This window comes from Nycticebus coucang, chromosome 1, assembly GCF_027406575.1.
Source record: "Nycticebus coucang isolate mNycCou1 chromosome 1, mNycCou1.pri, whole genome shotgun sequence".
In the NCBI taxonomy this organism is placed as follows: Eukaryota; Metazoa; Chordata; class Mammalia; order Primates; family Lorisidae; genus Nycticebus; species Nycticebus coucang.
Window position 1 is genome coordinate 182,949,089 of NC_069780.1, and position 15,612 is coordinate 182,964,700.

At 40.0% G+C, this 15,612-nt stretch overlaps 1 protein-coding gene and 1 non-coding gene across 3 annotated transcripts in view; one reads left to right on the forward strand and one right to left on the reverse strand.

Moving 5' to 3' along the window:
- The window catches only part of FBXL7 (F-box and leucine rich repeat protein 7), a 456,585-nt gene that overhangs the window by 74,708 nt on the left and 366,265 nt on the right, over positions 1-15,612 (reverse strand). The gene's annotated exons all lie outside the window — the stretch shown is intronic.
- LOC128592118 (U6 spliceosomal RNA) lies at positions 7,069-7,175 on the forward strand. The gene has a single exon (XR_008381770.1). It is a non-coding gene; the product is annotated as a U6 spliceosomal RNA (small nuclear RNA).

Here is a 15,612-nt window from a genome sequence, read left to right on the forward strand (position 1 = left end):
TCTATTTTTATTAAGTCATTTGTACATAGATCATAATACATTTATGCCATTATGGGATTCGGTGTGTTGATTATTTATTCGAATTGGAGTGCTTACATCCTACTAATCAACATAGCTTTCACCTCATTTACCCAATTACAGCATGAAGACATTTGTGTTCTACACCTGATAGATCCAACTTGTACTTGCAATGTGCTCCATATAAATGTCTTTTGTGTCTCAAGCCATCTATAATCTGGTAAAACACTACGTAGTGAAGTGAGAAAGTTATCTCACCATAAATCTATACACATGTAGAGGAAATACTGGGAGGGGTAAGTTTCTCTCTCAGCACTTCCAGGGCCTATCTTTAAAATGTAAACTCACAGGCTGATTCTTTGTGAAGCTCTTTTACATTTTACACTTTTTTAATTAATTTTTTTATTAAGTCATTTGTACATAGATCATAAATACGTTTATGCCATTATGGGATTCGAGGTGTTGATTATTTGTACAAATTTGAGTGCTTACATCCTACTGATCAACATAGCTTTCTTTTAAAAACTTTTAACTTTGCCTTCTGAAACAAAAATGAACAATGAACTTTGTGAACTGTATTTATTTATGTCTAAAATATATAAAAATTAAGCAATGATGAAAAATAAACCAAGGATTTTGATAATCACTGTTTTTCTTTCCCATCAAAATTACCAGGGCAAACTTTTGAGCTAAGTATTTTCCTAATTTGGATGAGGTCAGCCAAACTCTGCAAAGGAAGTGAGAACAATGGATTTTGACTTGCTTCCAACAGTAGGAAATATCCTGGTCTTATCGTTACAACAGTGGACTGGCACCCTTGTCCCACTGTAAACAATGCCATAAAACATTAGTTAAGACGTTGATGAGTATTATTCAGGGAATAGCTGTTTTTAGGTTTGACAGAGTCTGTTATGATCAAGTTGTTTAATAAATGAGGAAGGAATAAACCCCAAATGCCTATTCCACATGGGACTCGACTCAAAAAATGTGGGTAAGTTGATGTGATGGGAAATTGTTGTAAGTGGTGGGGGCTGTTTGTTGCTGGTTTCAGCCACAATTATCTACTCCAAGCTGAAAGCACACATCTGTAACAGTTGGAAAGCAGGTGAGAAATTATGACATATTATATTCTTAGCATATGCAAATTCAAGAAGGATTTAAAAATCATCCAGTTTTATTTCTTCTTTTTATAGAAAAGTAGTTGTTTTGAACTTGAACTGATTCTGAAATCCACATCTCCCACTTCAAACTTTTTCCCTTCTTTCCACCAAAACACACTGGTATAATTAACATTCATATTCACAGGGCACCCAGGCCTGAGATTACCTCGGCAGGCTCTGAACCCTGCCGACACTGGATAATTAACATGATGGGTAGCAGGGTGTTTGTTCAAAAATGTTTTGGAAATTTGATTTTTTTCACCTTTAGGCTTACCTATTCATTAGGTCAACTCTTAATATTATATACACACGTAATTTATGGGGGAAACATGCCATGTCCACATGAACCCAGCCCTCTATAAATAAGTGTCAGATAAATTATTAACAGATGGCTACTTATAGTATGGATTTCACAGCTCCTTTGCCTCTCTCTCTCCTACTTCTGCTGAGTATTCTGGTGCCAGAACCATTTCTCTCTAAAGGCAGAGAGATGAAATCGGAGTCAGGAAACTCCCAAGTGGTCCGCTTTATTCTACTGAATATTTTGGTCCAATGGCTTGGCAGAGAGAACCTTTGTTCAGATGAAACAACCTGTTACATCTCTGCCACTATTCATTAAGAGACTTGCAAAGATCAAACATCCACAGGTCATTCAAAAAGATAGCAAATATTATAAATGTGGAATTTATAGTTGTGTACCTAACAAATTCAAGCTCTGCTGAGCTGTGACATTGATTTTTCTAAAATCATCACTACAGGGAAGATGTCAGCCTCACACATAACCTGACTTCAAGCCCTGGCTCCTTCCTGCCTTGTTCTTAAGAATTTAGCTCTGTGAATGGCTTTTCCCCTCAAGGCCAGAGCACTCACCTACCTGATGCTCAGGGCTCGTGTGACATGCTCCTGGCCACTTCACCCTGACCATCTCTATCTCCTGGATCCTCACCCCAGATTAAGTCTCATTACTCCAGTCCCAGGAATAGGGGCTCCTCTCTTATTCCTTGATACCCCTCCCCAATGGCCTTGCTCTTCTCAATTTGAGGTCTTTGCTCAACCATGTCCTCCCCTTGATAGGCTCACCCTTCAACTAGCAACCACTTTGTCATTCTATAAATTTCCCTTCAGGATGCCACCTCTTCCAAAGGACAGAGACTGCTCAAGGCCGCCTCTATCTCAAATCCCACCTCCCCAAACCTGCCCTGGGCTGTGCCAGATAAATCATCCTCATGACCCATGGCATCTGGACTTGCATTTATAAACACCGTTTTCATTGTGCTGTATCGCACCATAGTGGTTCTGAACATGGACTCTGGAGTCAGTGCCTCTGGTCTTAAACCCTGCCTCTTCATTTACCATCAAGGGTTATATTAGACAAGTCCCAGTTTCCTCATTTGCAAAGTGGACGTAATGGGAAGAATACACCTCACAGAGAAGAGGAGTAAATAAACCAATGTTTATTACAACAGCAAGCTCTCGAAGAGTGTGAGCTATTAAAAGCGTTCACCTGTATTTAGTCTTTACTCCTCATGTCTGGATTTATTTTTATCAGGAAAAGATGTGTTAGTTATTTTTATATCCCTCACCCCCACATACAGTGCTTGGCATCCAGTAAGCTCCATATGCATAGGGGCCAAACTGAACTTGAAGCATGAGAATAACTTCAGAGTCATAAACTACTAGAACTGAAATTGTCTAAAACGTTTCAGTTCATGAAGCAAGGAAATGCTCTAAGTAGGCACAGAGGGACACATTTTTTTTTTTTTTTCAGACAAGAAACAATGAAACATTTCAGATGATTCTGCCCTTGACTGTAAATGGGGTCCTTGCCAAGGGCAGGGTCAGCACGCAGCTTCTGACTAATCCCCAGAGGCTTCATGTCCACCCAGGGTATGCCATCATAGTTTTCAACAGAAAGTGTAAATTACAGGATGCCTGATAAATTCATCCAGAATCACTAAGAAAAACAGATGTTATTTTCCAAACTTTATCAAATGATTCCCTTTCTCCTCACTCACCAGGGTAATAAGGAGCCAAATATGATGGAAGATTAATTTGCCAGCCCTGGACCACTGACACGCTCCAGCGGGAGGGGCCGCCAGAGTGAGTCAGAGATATTAACTTCCCACACACTACTCTCTTCCTTCTCTGGGTGGTTAAAGCAAAACAAAGAATTTGATTTCCCCGATTTTTCTCCTGATGAAAGATGACAGATCCAATAGTTGAGCTCACAAATGAAAATCTTTATTTTTTATGTTCAGGATCATTCTCTCTGTTTCTGCTGTAACCAATCCAATACCAGGGAGATATTCCAAAGTCTGCAGGACAGAAGTAAGTGAGCTACAATCTGGCATGGACTGATGGGCTTTTCACCATGATGTCAGCTCGGTGCACACTCACAGACCTAGCCAGCTCTGACCTTGATGAAACTGACAGGGCATGCAAAGGAGAAAGGATGGGTTATTTTTGCTTAGTGGTCAATATTCTAGATAGCTTTTTATTATATTTTATACACCCTGCACTAGTAAAAAGTGAAGTGGTTACCTGTCTTAGAGGGAGACCTCTGGGTAGCTGCACATAGGAAAAGAGAATCGCTACTTTCTTACACCCCTTACACATACACTGTCGTTTGTCTTCTTTGTTCCATTTTGCTATTTGCATGAATATAACAATTCACAGACTCATATTTATCCTTAGATCTCCTCAACACCCCAAAACTACATTTACTCCCTATCTCTTAGAATTATAAAGGAGGTGAACGCCTAAGGTGAGAGACACGGCAAATAATATTTGTTCTATTTATGTGGATTTAGTCTCGACGATACTAGGAGACTCACAGTGACTGAAACTCACGCACAGGTACAATGATAGGGCAAAGTGTCCTTATGCTAGAAGAGCGTATTTTAAATGATCAAAGTGATCATTATGCCATTAATGTGAGTAAATTTCTGTTGTGGGCAAAAGCCTACCAGGTGTCTGCAAACTTTTTAAACAGGGGGCCAGTTCGCTGTCCCTCAGACCGTTGGAGGGCCGGACTATAGTTAAAAAACAACTATGAACAAATTCCTATGCACACTGCACATATCTTATTTTGAAGTAAAAAAACAAAACAGGAACAAATACAATCACACTGCCTCATGTGGCCCGTGGGCCGCAGTTTGAGGACCCCTGGAGGTTAATCGGCTGCACTGCTGTGGTCAGGTGCTATTATGACCCGAAGCACATGTTTCGTATGGTATGAGTGACTCTGATAAAGACAGTATTTGCTTTCAACTTGAACCCCATTTTGCAAACAGGCTAAAATAGGAAAGAGGCCATTTATGCATTGTTTTCAAACAGAAAGTCCTTGGTGGAGGAAAATTCTCAGAGTCTCTGAAGAGATGAGTGGATACCAAATGGAAGGAGTGATTGTGCACGGACCTGGTGGCAGGTTCCTCAGGAAGTGGCTAGGGACGTGTGTCCTTGCTGGTAACACCTACAATAGCTTCACAAGCAATGTTCTGTATCAAGGAAGGCTGTATTTCAGAGCTGTGTTTTCCAAAAGAGAAAGAAACTGTGTTTAACTGAGCTCTTTTGGAAAGAGTCAAAGCAGCTTTAGGAGAGGGAAAGGAATTGGGAGTTCCTACAGGCTGGTGACAGGCTGCAGAAAATGAGCTGGACGCACGGCACATGGTCAGAGGACAAGCCCGTGTTGACTGTTACTGCTACAGGATGTTTTTAAAAGGATTCAGAATCAAATGGGAGGTCTAGCTTGAGTGCTTTGAGGTTTCTCCATACTTCCTTCCAGAAAGGTTGTACTAGTTTGCAGTCCCACCAGCAGTGTAAAAGTGTTCCCTTCTCTCCACATCCATGCCAGCATCTGCAGTTTTGAGATTTTGTGATGTGGGCCATTCTCACTGGGGTTAGATGATATCTCAGGGTTGTTTTGATTTGCATTTCTCTAATATATAGAGATGATGAACACTTTTTCATGTGTTTGTTAGCCATTCGTCTGTCATCTTTAGAGAAAGTTCTATTCATGTCTCTTGCCCATTGATATAAGGGATTGTTGGCTTTTTTCATGTGGATTAATTTGAGTTCTCTATAGATCCTAGTTATCAAGCTTTTGTCTGATTGAAAATATGCAAATATCCTTTCCCATTGTGTAGGTTGTCTCTTTGCTTTGGTTATTGTCTCCCATTTGACCCTGCAATCCCATTGCTGGGCATCTACCCAGAAGGAAAGAAATCCTTTTATCATAAGGACACTTGTACTAGACTGTTTATTGCAGCTCAATTTACAATCGCCAAAATGTGGAAACAGCCTAAATGCCCACCAACCCAGGAATGGACTAACAAGCTGTGGTATATGTATACCATGGAATACTATTCAGCCGTTAAAAAAAATGGAGACTTTACATCCTTCGTATTAACCTGGATGGACGTGGAAGACATTATTCTTAGTAAAGCATCACAAGAATGGAGAAGCATGAATCCTATGTACTCAATTTTGATATGAGGACAATTAATGACATTTATGGTTATGGGGGGGGAAACAAAGAGGGAAGGAGGGAGGTGGGCGGGGCCTTGGTGTGTGTCACACTTTATGGGGGCAAGACATGATTGCAAGAGGGACTTTACCTAACAATTGCAATCAGTGTAACCTGGCTTATTGTACCCTCAATGAATCCCCAACAATAAAAAAAAAAAAAAAGGAAAAAAAAAATAAAAAAAGTAAAAAAGGATTCAGAAACATCAACCATCAAAAGCATCGATCAGGGGTGGTACCTGCATTGATCGGTATGTGGAAAGTCCCACTTTTCTTTCCACTCTGCAGATGAGGTCTTTGGAACAAATAGTGACATTCAGATTTCAAGTTGCAATAAGCATATATGAGCCCCATTGGTCATGGGACCATCTCCCGGGAGTGTTGAGATGTATGAGCTGGGGAAGGAAGGCTGTGAGAATTGAATAAGATAAAACTTGAGCACACTTGCTACAATGCCTAGCCACAAATTCTATGAAAAGGTTGTAATTCCTAGTGATAATACTGATAATTATGACAAATATCTGAATGTGAAGAGGTCTTTCCATCTCCATTGCCCTGGAGATGGTCCCAGTTTGTGAGGCTGTGATCTCATGAAGACCCAGGGCTGATTTTCCTGGAGATACCCCCTTCTCTACGGAAGCTGTGGTCCAAAGGGAGGGTAGATGGAAGCTGCTCAGTGAGGGAGGATCCGAGCTTAACTCTTAGTGTCCAGGCGGGGAAGATTATGTACCATGTCTGCAAAATTATTGCCTTTAAGCCTAGAATCACATTTGTGATTCTCTCCTGAATCTGTCGATTCAAATCTTCCTATGAACTGAATACTTCTCTATCATCCATACTGCCTGAACATCCTTCCACAACCTTTCTCATCTCTGCAACATTTACAGAAAGTTTTTCTACATTAAAATAATAATTGCTAATGTAATTTAAAATCTTCACTAGTTTTAATGAGTGATGATACTTTCCTGTGAAGTCACAGTGTATGAATATCTAGGGTATCTAAGCTCTAATGTACCTGGGTAGAGTTGCTGATGCTGATGAAACCAGGTCCTTGAACTAGAACCAGACTGCTATGGTTCAAATCCCAATTCCACCCCTACCAGCTAGCAGGCTAGCCAAGTTGATGAATCACTCAATAAGCCAGTTTTCTCATCTGTATAATGGGAACAATAAGAGTGCTTCATTCATGGGAAGACTGAATGAGTTATTAATATCTGTAAAGTTCTGAGAAGAGGTGAAGCAGAAGTAAAAAGATTTTACTTGACTTCACATTTTTGCAAGTAAACTGAGTGCAGGTGGTTTCATTTTAAGAGGTTTGAAAACAAATTTAATGTGGGCGGTGCTTGTAGCTCAAAGGAGTAGAGCGGTGCTCACTTCGGCAGCACATATACTAAAATTGGAAGGATACAGAGAAGATTAGCATGGCCCCTGCGCAAGGATGACACGCAAATTCATGAAGCGTTCCGTACTTTTTTTTTTTTTTTTTAAAGGAGTAGGGCGCTGGCCCTATATACTGGGGGTGGTGGGTTCAAACTCAGCCACAGCCAAAAAAAAAAACAAACAAACAAATTTAAGGTGTAAAAATTTGCATTTTGAATTAGTAGTGATTTGTTTCCAATTCACCCACTCATTCTATTCATTCATTTACCAAATGCTTATTAGCCTCTAGTAGATCATTTTCAGATATAATAAAAAGAAGAAAAATCGATACTAAATTTTAACAGGCAGGTCAAGAGAGGACCCACACACTGTATTCATTGTGCAATTAACTTTAATTAAATTTGGTTTTAAATTTTCAAATTATTAAATCACAAACTGAAGGATAAAATTAAGGAGTGGGTGAAGGCTATAAAGGGTTTTAATGCATGAAAGAAAGCACTCGCACAAATCATATATCAGAAAGTTGATTAAACTGCACATTACTGGAGCAATACTTTAAATATTCGGCCTTAAGAATATCCACAAAATCACATTCAATATCAGTAGCTGCCATCTTGGATTTACTTTTCCAGAAAATAGAATATTTCAGGCAACAGCAATGGAAACCATTAACCCTGGCTTTGTTTCCTTTTAAATAGCCAAGAATTCAGAGCTCCTGAGAAATACTGTTTGAAGTAACAGTGAAGCCCTAAAATTTCTGTAGAAGGAACAGGGTCTCTTCCTTTCTCATGAAACAAATTTTGGGCTCTCAGCCCAACAAATCCTACAGTTACTTCAGTTGCATTAAAAAGCTTTACTTTTAACTTAAAGTTCTCTTTAGTTAAATGATTCCATTAAAACACACATGTACACACACACACACACATGCATCTTAGTTTCAGAGTCTTGTGCTTGTCATATTGAGTTTCCCTTAACAAAGGAAGAATTAACTATGAGGCCTCTGATGATATAAAGAATCAGAAAAGCCTTCCAAATGCACTGAAAGATCAGACTATAAATAATTCCTCAAAATCCATAATTGCAAATGCGACTGTGAACCTGTGCACCTGTCAACCTAGTCTTGTCTGATCTATTTCTACAAGTGCAGTTGTTGGGTGTGGCAACACCCTAGTGTTCTGTAACAAGTTATCACACACAAAGGCTTTAAACAATGCCATTTATTATCTCACTGTCACTGTGCATCAGGAGTATTGTCAGGGTCCTCTGCTCTGGGTCTCATGACACTGCAACCAGTGTTTTCTAGGCTTTGTTCCTTTGTAGAATTTGGGGTCCTCTTCCCAACTTACATCGTGCTTAGAAGAATTCAGTTCCGGGTGGCAGTGGAATGAAAGCTCCGGTTGTCTTTCTGGCTGCCCACTGGGGGCTGATCTCCATTCCTAGAGCTCCCCACAGGGCTTTGCCACATGGCCCCTTCACGGGTCCTGCCATGTGTGGCTCCTTCCTGTTACTTCCTAAAGGTCAGCAGGAGGATCCTTTTGTTTCTTTTTTGGGAGGCCCGGTCTCTCCTCTGTGCAGCTTTCCCCTGAATAGGTCAGACCCACCTATGATAACCTTCCTTTCAATTAAATCAACATCAAGTGGTTTTCGAGCTTAATTACAATCTATAAGAGCCTTTCCTCTGTGCTATATAATGAAACTAATGAAGAAAGTGAAATCCCATCATTTGCATAGGTCTTGCTCACATTAAAAGGAGAAAATTATACAAAGGAGGCACACAGAGGGCAGACATCTTCATAACCATCTTAGAATTCTATATAGCACACTGAATTAAAGAGTGTTTTCTTTAAAAATCTGGGTCAGTTGGTCTGCCAAACTGTCCTCCAGAGAGGCTGGAATAATTAACAAGTCCACCAAGAGTGCATGAATTGCTGTTTCTCCATACGTATCAATACTTAAAATTATCAGGTCTTTCATTTTTTTCCCCCAATCTGATAGGAAAAAATATTTTAATGCAGTTCTGTTTCTGCTTTTTTGAAAATAAGATTGAGCAGGGTAATTGCACGTGTTCATATATCTATGAATTAGTATTTTATATCTTTTCTTTTTAAATGGATTCTTTCTTTTTTTAATTTACTTACAAAAGCTATTACTGTATTACGGTTCAAAATCTTTTCTCTTTCGTATGTGCTGCAATTATTTTCTTCCATTTATTTCCTTATTTATTTATTTATTTATTTATTGCCTTTTAAAAGACCAGGCTTGGAGAATCCCTGAGCAAACCAAGCCAGGGAGCCCTCATAAGTGACTTTAATCTTGCTTGATTTGCAATATAGGTCAAATTTATCTCTTATAAGTGCTTATATTAAAGAAAAACTAGAACTTGAACTGAACCAGTCAGAAGCAGCCTACCAACTTATCTGATGAGGGACTTTCCAACAAATTGGACCATATCAGACAACTATATAACCTTAATCAATTGAATACTTTCCTGGCTTTCCTCTGGAGTTCATCCAAGAATGGGTCCTCACTGTGTTCCCTTGGTAATGCTCCCCAACCATTTCTAGTTTGGAGCTACCCAATTCAGGAATCATCAATGGGTCAAGTGAAGTCCTTAATATTGTATTTTGACTCAGTTGTCCTTTTTTAACAAAATCTGTAATTTTATATTTCTTTTTCTCTTTTTGGCCACGGAGAGATGTTTAAAAGCAAATATGTAATAGTGGGAAATCAAAACAATTTAAATGTCCCTTAACTTGTTCAATAAACTGATATAATTTCACATGATGGAATGCTCTTCCAACATTCGAAGATGAGATGGATTTAAAAGATATGGACATCAAATGAAGAGCCCAGTATTCCAATTAGCAAGAAAGCAAGTTATGGAATAAGATCTAAAAGTGCGGTCCCCTGATTGAGAACACGTTTGTTACAGGCATACTTAAATAACTGTGTATTCATAAAAAAAAGTCTAAGTAACACTCATCAAGATATATCTAAACACCACAGTGGACATATCTGGAGAATTGAATCAGGCAATGGGTTTTTGGCTTTTTACTTTATTCATATCTGTATTTTTCACTTAATTTTATAAGCAATCTTTGATTTTATCATTGAAAAGAAGTAATGACATAATGATGTTTAACCCACTTTCAATATGATATGTGCATTTTACTGTATCTTAGTTACTTGAATGTTAAGTCATATTTCATATTTGAGGAATATTTATTTTGCAATATGAGCTCCTCCCAGCTCTTTACGGTGAGTGTGTTAGTCCTAATTTTCCCAGCTTGCACTAGTAGGTAAGTGGGTCTGAGCAGCATTTGGTTGTTTGTGGGGAGAGTAGAACTGCACCCTAGATGCTCAAATCCTATCAGAATATCTCTTCTGCATGTCACCCACAAATAGGAACTTCCATTTGAAATAAGCTTCCAAAGAAATAACCCATTTGGAAAGCAAAGCTATAAAATACTAATTCACAGCGTTCAAGCTGTGCTGGGCAGTTACGTGGAGAAAGAGGAGCTCTTGGTCAATTCACTGCATGGGAAAAGCGCACAGAAACCCCTGCTGCTAGCAGGAAGGAAGCTGTCCAAACAAGTTTGCCCTCAAGTTGAAAAAAGCCTTTTCTCAGTAAGACCGCTTTTCACAGAGTAGTTAAAGCAGAGAGAGCAGCACCATCAGGTGCCAAGCTGTGCAAGTTGGAAAGCCAGCTGGAGGCGGCCAGTCTGCCGTGGCTCCTCCCTACCTGGGAGCACAGCATGGCTCTGCTGGAGGGCAGGCGCGTCCTACACAAAGGAAGGAGGGGGACAGATTCAGAGGTGAAGGTGGCTTAGGACAAGTCATTTCCTATAGGGGCCTCAGCCACTTGGACTTTCTTATATTCATGACTCTTAACAGTTTTTGAAGTCTTTTGTTTTTCTGAAGGAAGAGGACAGGGAGAGGCCTGAGATTTATTCCTGGCCCAGAAATCCTGCCGCTTGTCTCTGCTGAGGCTGTGGTGTCCTCTCCAGCACACCTGCTTTGGCTTCCTCCCCGGAAGGCCCTACCCATGTTCCCTACCTAGACGGCCCCTTGTGGTGGTGGGTTTTCTCTTGTCCCTCCACCTGCATCCTGCCCTCGCTCGGGTCTCAGTGATGCCGTCCAGGCAAGAGCAGTGAGATGATGGGGGTGGTAGCTCCAGGATTCCTTCCAGAGTCCCACCATCCCTGTTCATGTGGCTCAGTCCTCCTGAACATTCTGCTGGCTGATCTACTGTTGTGTTCCTGAGAGACGGCCTGGCCACCCCACCAGGATTTCTCTCCCTGCTCCCTGGGGAGAACTAGAAAGCATCCTGGAGATCTGCCCAGTGGTGCCCAGTGCTGCCGTGCAGGCCTGGGAGCAGGGCAGCCTTCAGGCTGTCACCCCTGTAGGCTTGGAGCCACTGAAACCCACCTTCCCTCCTGGTGGATTTGCAGGGGGCAGCTCTGGAAAGGAGGCGAAGCTCACTTGGGCAGCTAAGTGGAAGCAGACCTCGCTGGGAGCAGTGCAGGTAATACTCCCCCTTCCCTGGCATTGAACTGAAAGGACTGAGGCAAAATGAAAGGCCAATCTGTATGCAATTAAGTGCTGCTCCTGGCATTTACTTTCTCTTCCCCTGTTGAAACAGCAGAAATCCAAATTTCCCACCTTCTCAGCCTGGCCCCCTCCAGGGCTAAATCACCACAGTTAGGACTAGTGTCTCCAGGCAGCTGCTGGCGAGAGTAGACCATCAAAATTGTTGTTTTTGTTTTTTAAATATAGCATTTTCTGAGAGCAGTAGTCACTAAACTTTTCAGCCCGGTCTTTGGAAAGTGTGTGTGTATGTATATATATATATACTTTCCAAAAAAAAAATAAAAAAAATAAAAAAAATATATATATAGCTACTCCTGTGCTCAGAGTCTTCATTAAAGATTACTCATCTGATGCCCTGGGGTTTAAATCAGCTTTAAGATTTTCAAACTTAGACAGAAATGACTATAAAATCACAGCAATGATTTGGGCATTTGTAATGCTTCTGGAATTTTTAGAAATTCTAAAGATTTTATAATCCTCTTTTTTTTTTTTTTTTTGTAGAGACAGAGTCTCACTTTATGGCCCTCGGTAGAGTGCCGTGGCCTCACACAGCTCACAGCAACCTCCAACTCCTGGGCTTAAGCGATTCTCTTGCCTCAGCCTCCCGAGTTGCTGGGACTACAGGCGCCCGCCACAACGCCCGGCTATTTTTTTGTTGTTGCAGTTCGGCCAGGGCCGGGTTTGAACCCGCCACCCTCGGTATATGGGGCCGGCGCCCTACCGACTGAGCCACAGGCGCCGCCCATAATCCTCTTTTTTTTAAATTTATTTATTTTTATTGTTAAATCATAGCTGTGTACATTGGTGCAATCAAAGAGTACAATGTGCGGGTTTCATATATAATCTGAAATATTCTCATCGAACTGTTCAACATAGCCTTCATGGCATTTTCTTAGTTATTGTATGAAGACATTTGTATTCTGCCTTTAGTTTCGCCTGTACCCATTCTAAGATGCACCGTAGGTGTGGCCCCACCTATTACCCTCCCTCCATCCTAACCTCTCCCCTCCCTTCCCCTTCCTTGGCCCTTTCCCCATAGTCTTGTGCTATAGTTGGGTTATAGCCTTCATGTGAAAGCTATAATTTAGCTTCATAGTAGAGCTGAGTACATTGGATACTTTTTCTTCCATTCCTGAGATACTTTGCTAAGAAGAATATGTTATAATCCTCTTTTAAACTGCATTTCAGATATAGCAATTTGAGGAGAGACATTTGCAGACGTTCACTTGCCTTCTGAACACCCCTGTTCTGTGCATTCGCAGGGCACGGGGCTTTCGGCAGAGTTTTAATTTTACAACAAATCAACCACTAATCTGGAAGGAAAGATTCATAGGCTTTTAATCACTCAAATATTTGCCAAAGTCCTATAACATGGCTGGGATATAGCAGGGAAAAAGAAGCAGTTTCTGATATCATGGAGCTTTCATCTGGATGGAAAAGACAGACCATAAGCCAATAATCAAATCAATATGTAAGTGTGCTGTGGTGAAAAGTCTTATGATTATAAAAAAGATGTATAAAGTCAGGAAAAAACAAGGAAGTTTACTTAAATTGCCTATGTTAGAAAAAGAGTCGTATATATTTTTAATAGAAGCAAAAGCCCACATGACGTATCACTTTATACTAGAACACCCACATTTCTTGACACCATACCGTACTTAGGAAATTTGAGGATGTGGGCAAGAGAGATGCTTCCTGAAAATCATATAAAGAATCACCTACAAAAATAAGGTTGACACAAAGATGTTTCAAATAAACTTTATATTTGCATATCATGTTTGTCACAAAGGTAAAACTTTGCTAATCACAGGTAGCAAAATATGAATTCTTCTCTATCACAAATAAATCATGAAGACACAATGAATGGATGGTATCATTTAAAGAGTTATGGAAGCACCAGCTGTTCTCCCAGGCTTCTGAAGGGACTGAGCAACCTGCCTTCAAAGTGGTTGCCCTTTCTCCACATTCCATCTAAACCTCCAGTTAGCAAGCTCTGTGGATTTCAGCAGGGCTAAATGGGACTTTCAGTCACTAAATGAATTTTATATATCCATTGACTTTAATTGAATATATTTCATTCAAAAAAGGTCTGTAGTATATCAGGCTTCTGGATGGAAGGCATTACTGCACGATCTTTCACAGCTGTCACATGCCAGGGCACATTAGCAATCACCATAGAAGTGACACATGTGAAGAATTTTTCAAAGTTATTTAAGCAGGGCTGGTGCAGTGGTTCACACCTGTAATCCTAGACTCTGGGAGGCTGAGGTGGGAGAATCACTTGAGCTCAGGAGTTCCAGACCAGCCTGAGCAAGAGCAAGACTTTGTCTCTACTAAAAATAGAAAAGTTAGCTGGGCATCTTAGGGTGGGAGCTTCTGTAGTCACAGCTTCTTGGGAGGCTGAGGCAAGAGGATCACTTGAAGCCAAAAATGCGAGTTGCTGTGAGCGAGGCTGATGCCATGGCATTCCAGCCTGGGGCAACAGAGTGAGACTCTGTCTAAAAAAAAAATAAAAAGATTTAAACAGAACAATTTTTGATAGCATCTTTTAAGAGATAAATACAGTAACAAAGAATGTAGAGAAGCCACAGATTAACATTTAGGTCCCATAAAAGAGAATTTTATACACTTGATTACTTTGTGTTTTTCTCCAAATGTCTCTAATTAGGAAAATTTATTAAAAAATTAGTTTTTATCAGGAAGGCCTGCAAGTGCTTTGTACCTACCCTAAGCCATCTCCTCCAGGCCAATTTGCAATCTCAGTAGGAAATAAAATACCCAGCTTTGTCCCATAAATAACTTTAAATTACCCCCCATTGCTTATACCTCTGTATACATATACAGACACATGCATGCGTGCCAAGGCACATACACACACCACTGTGTAAGCAGCTCTGTTGTGGGTGAGATTTGATAAATAGTTCTTTTTTTAAATTTTTATTTATTTATTTATTATTAAATCATAGCTGTGTACATTGATATGATCATGGGGCATGATACACTCGCTTCAATACTTGGGGGTGTGTGTGTGTTTCTGTAAAAGTAAAAGAAAGGAGGCTTAGATCTCCCAGGTGGAGTTAGTAAATGTTTTCAGGATATGATTCCTGAGCCAAATCTTGAGTGTGGAAGACAAGTGACTCAGAGCAGCAGGTGGACAGTTGAAATATTCTTCTGAAATTTATCTACAGAAGAAGAAACTGCATGAGTCGATACGTCCACTGATGATACAATGTGATGTGAATGCAAGCTACAAGAAAATTGATGAGTGGTGTGAAAAATGTGACTTAGTCCAAGCAATGGATAAGAACATTAATATATCATGGTGATGTAAGGACACACTCCAGGAGTGCAAGAGTAGTTCAGAGTCAGAAAATCTACCACCGTGCTTTATAAGGTTATCACGGTAAAGGAGGAAAAAATGTGAACGTGACTCTGGATGCTGATGAGGCATTCAATGAAATCCAACACTCATTCATAACAGAAACAATCAGTAGAAGGCCTTTTTCTAACCAGACATTTGCTCACAGTTCATAGCAAAGATCATACTAATGCTTAAACTTTAGCATTTCTACTAATCAGAAGCAAAAACATTCTCATTATAATTCCTACTATTCAACATTGTATAAGTTCTAACCTCTACAAAACCAACTAACCAACAAAACAAACAAAAAGAAGAAAAAAGAAAAAATGTGTGGTAAGGATTGGTAGGGAAAAGTTACAATAATTAGCAAATGTTATTAGAGCTACATGCACAGAAAAGTCAAGGGAACCTCTAGGTAAGCTTAGAATTAGCGGGAAAGTTCTAGAACATTGCTGGATACAAGATACACAAAACTCAGTAACATTATTATATGCTAGAATTGAATAGAACATGTGATTTTATTATTTTTTCTACTTTAATATTTAATATTTATTCAAAAGTTGAAATATTCTTTTATAA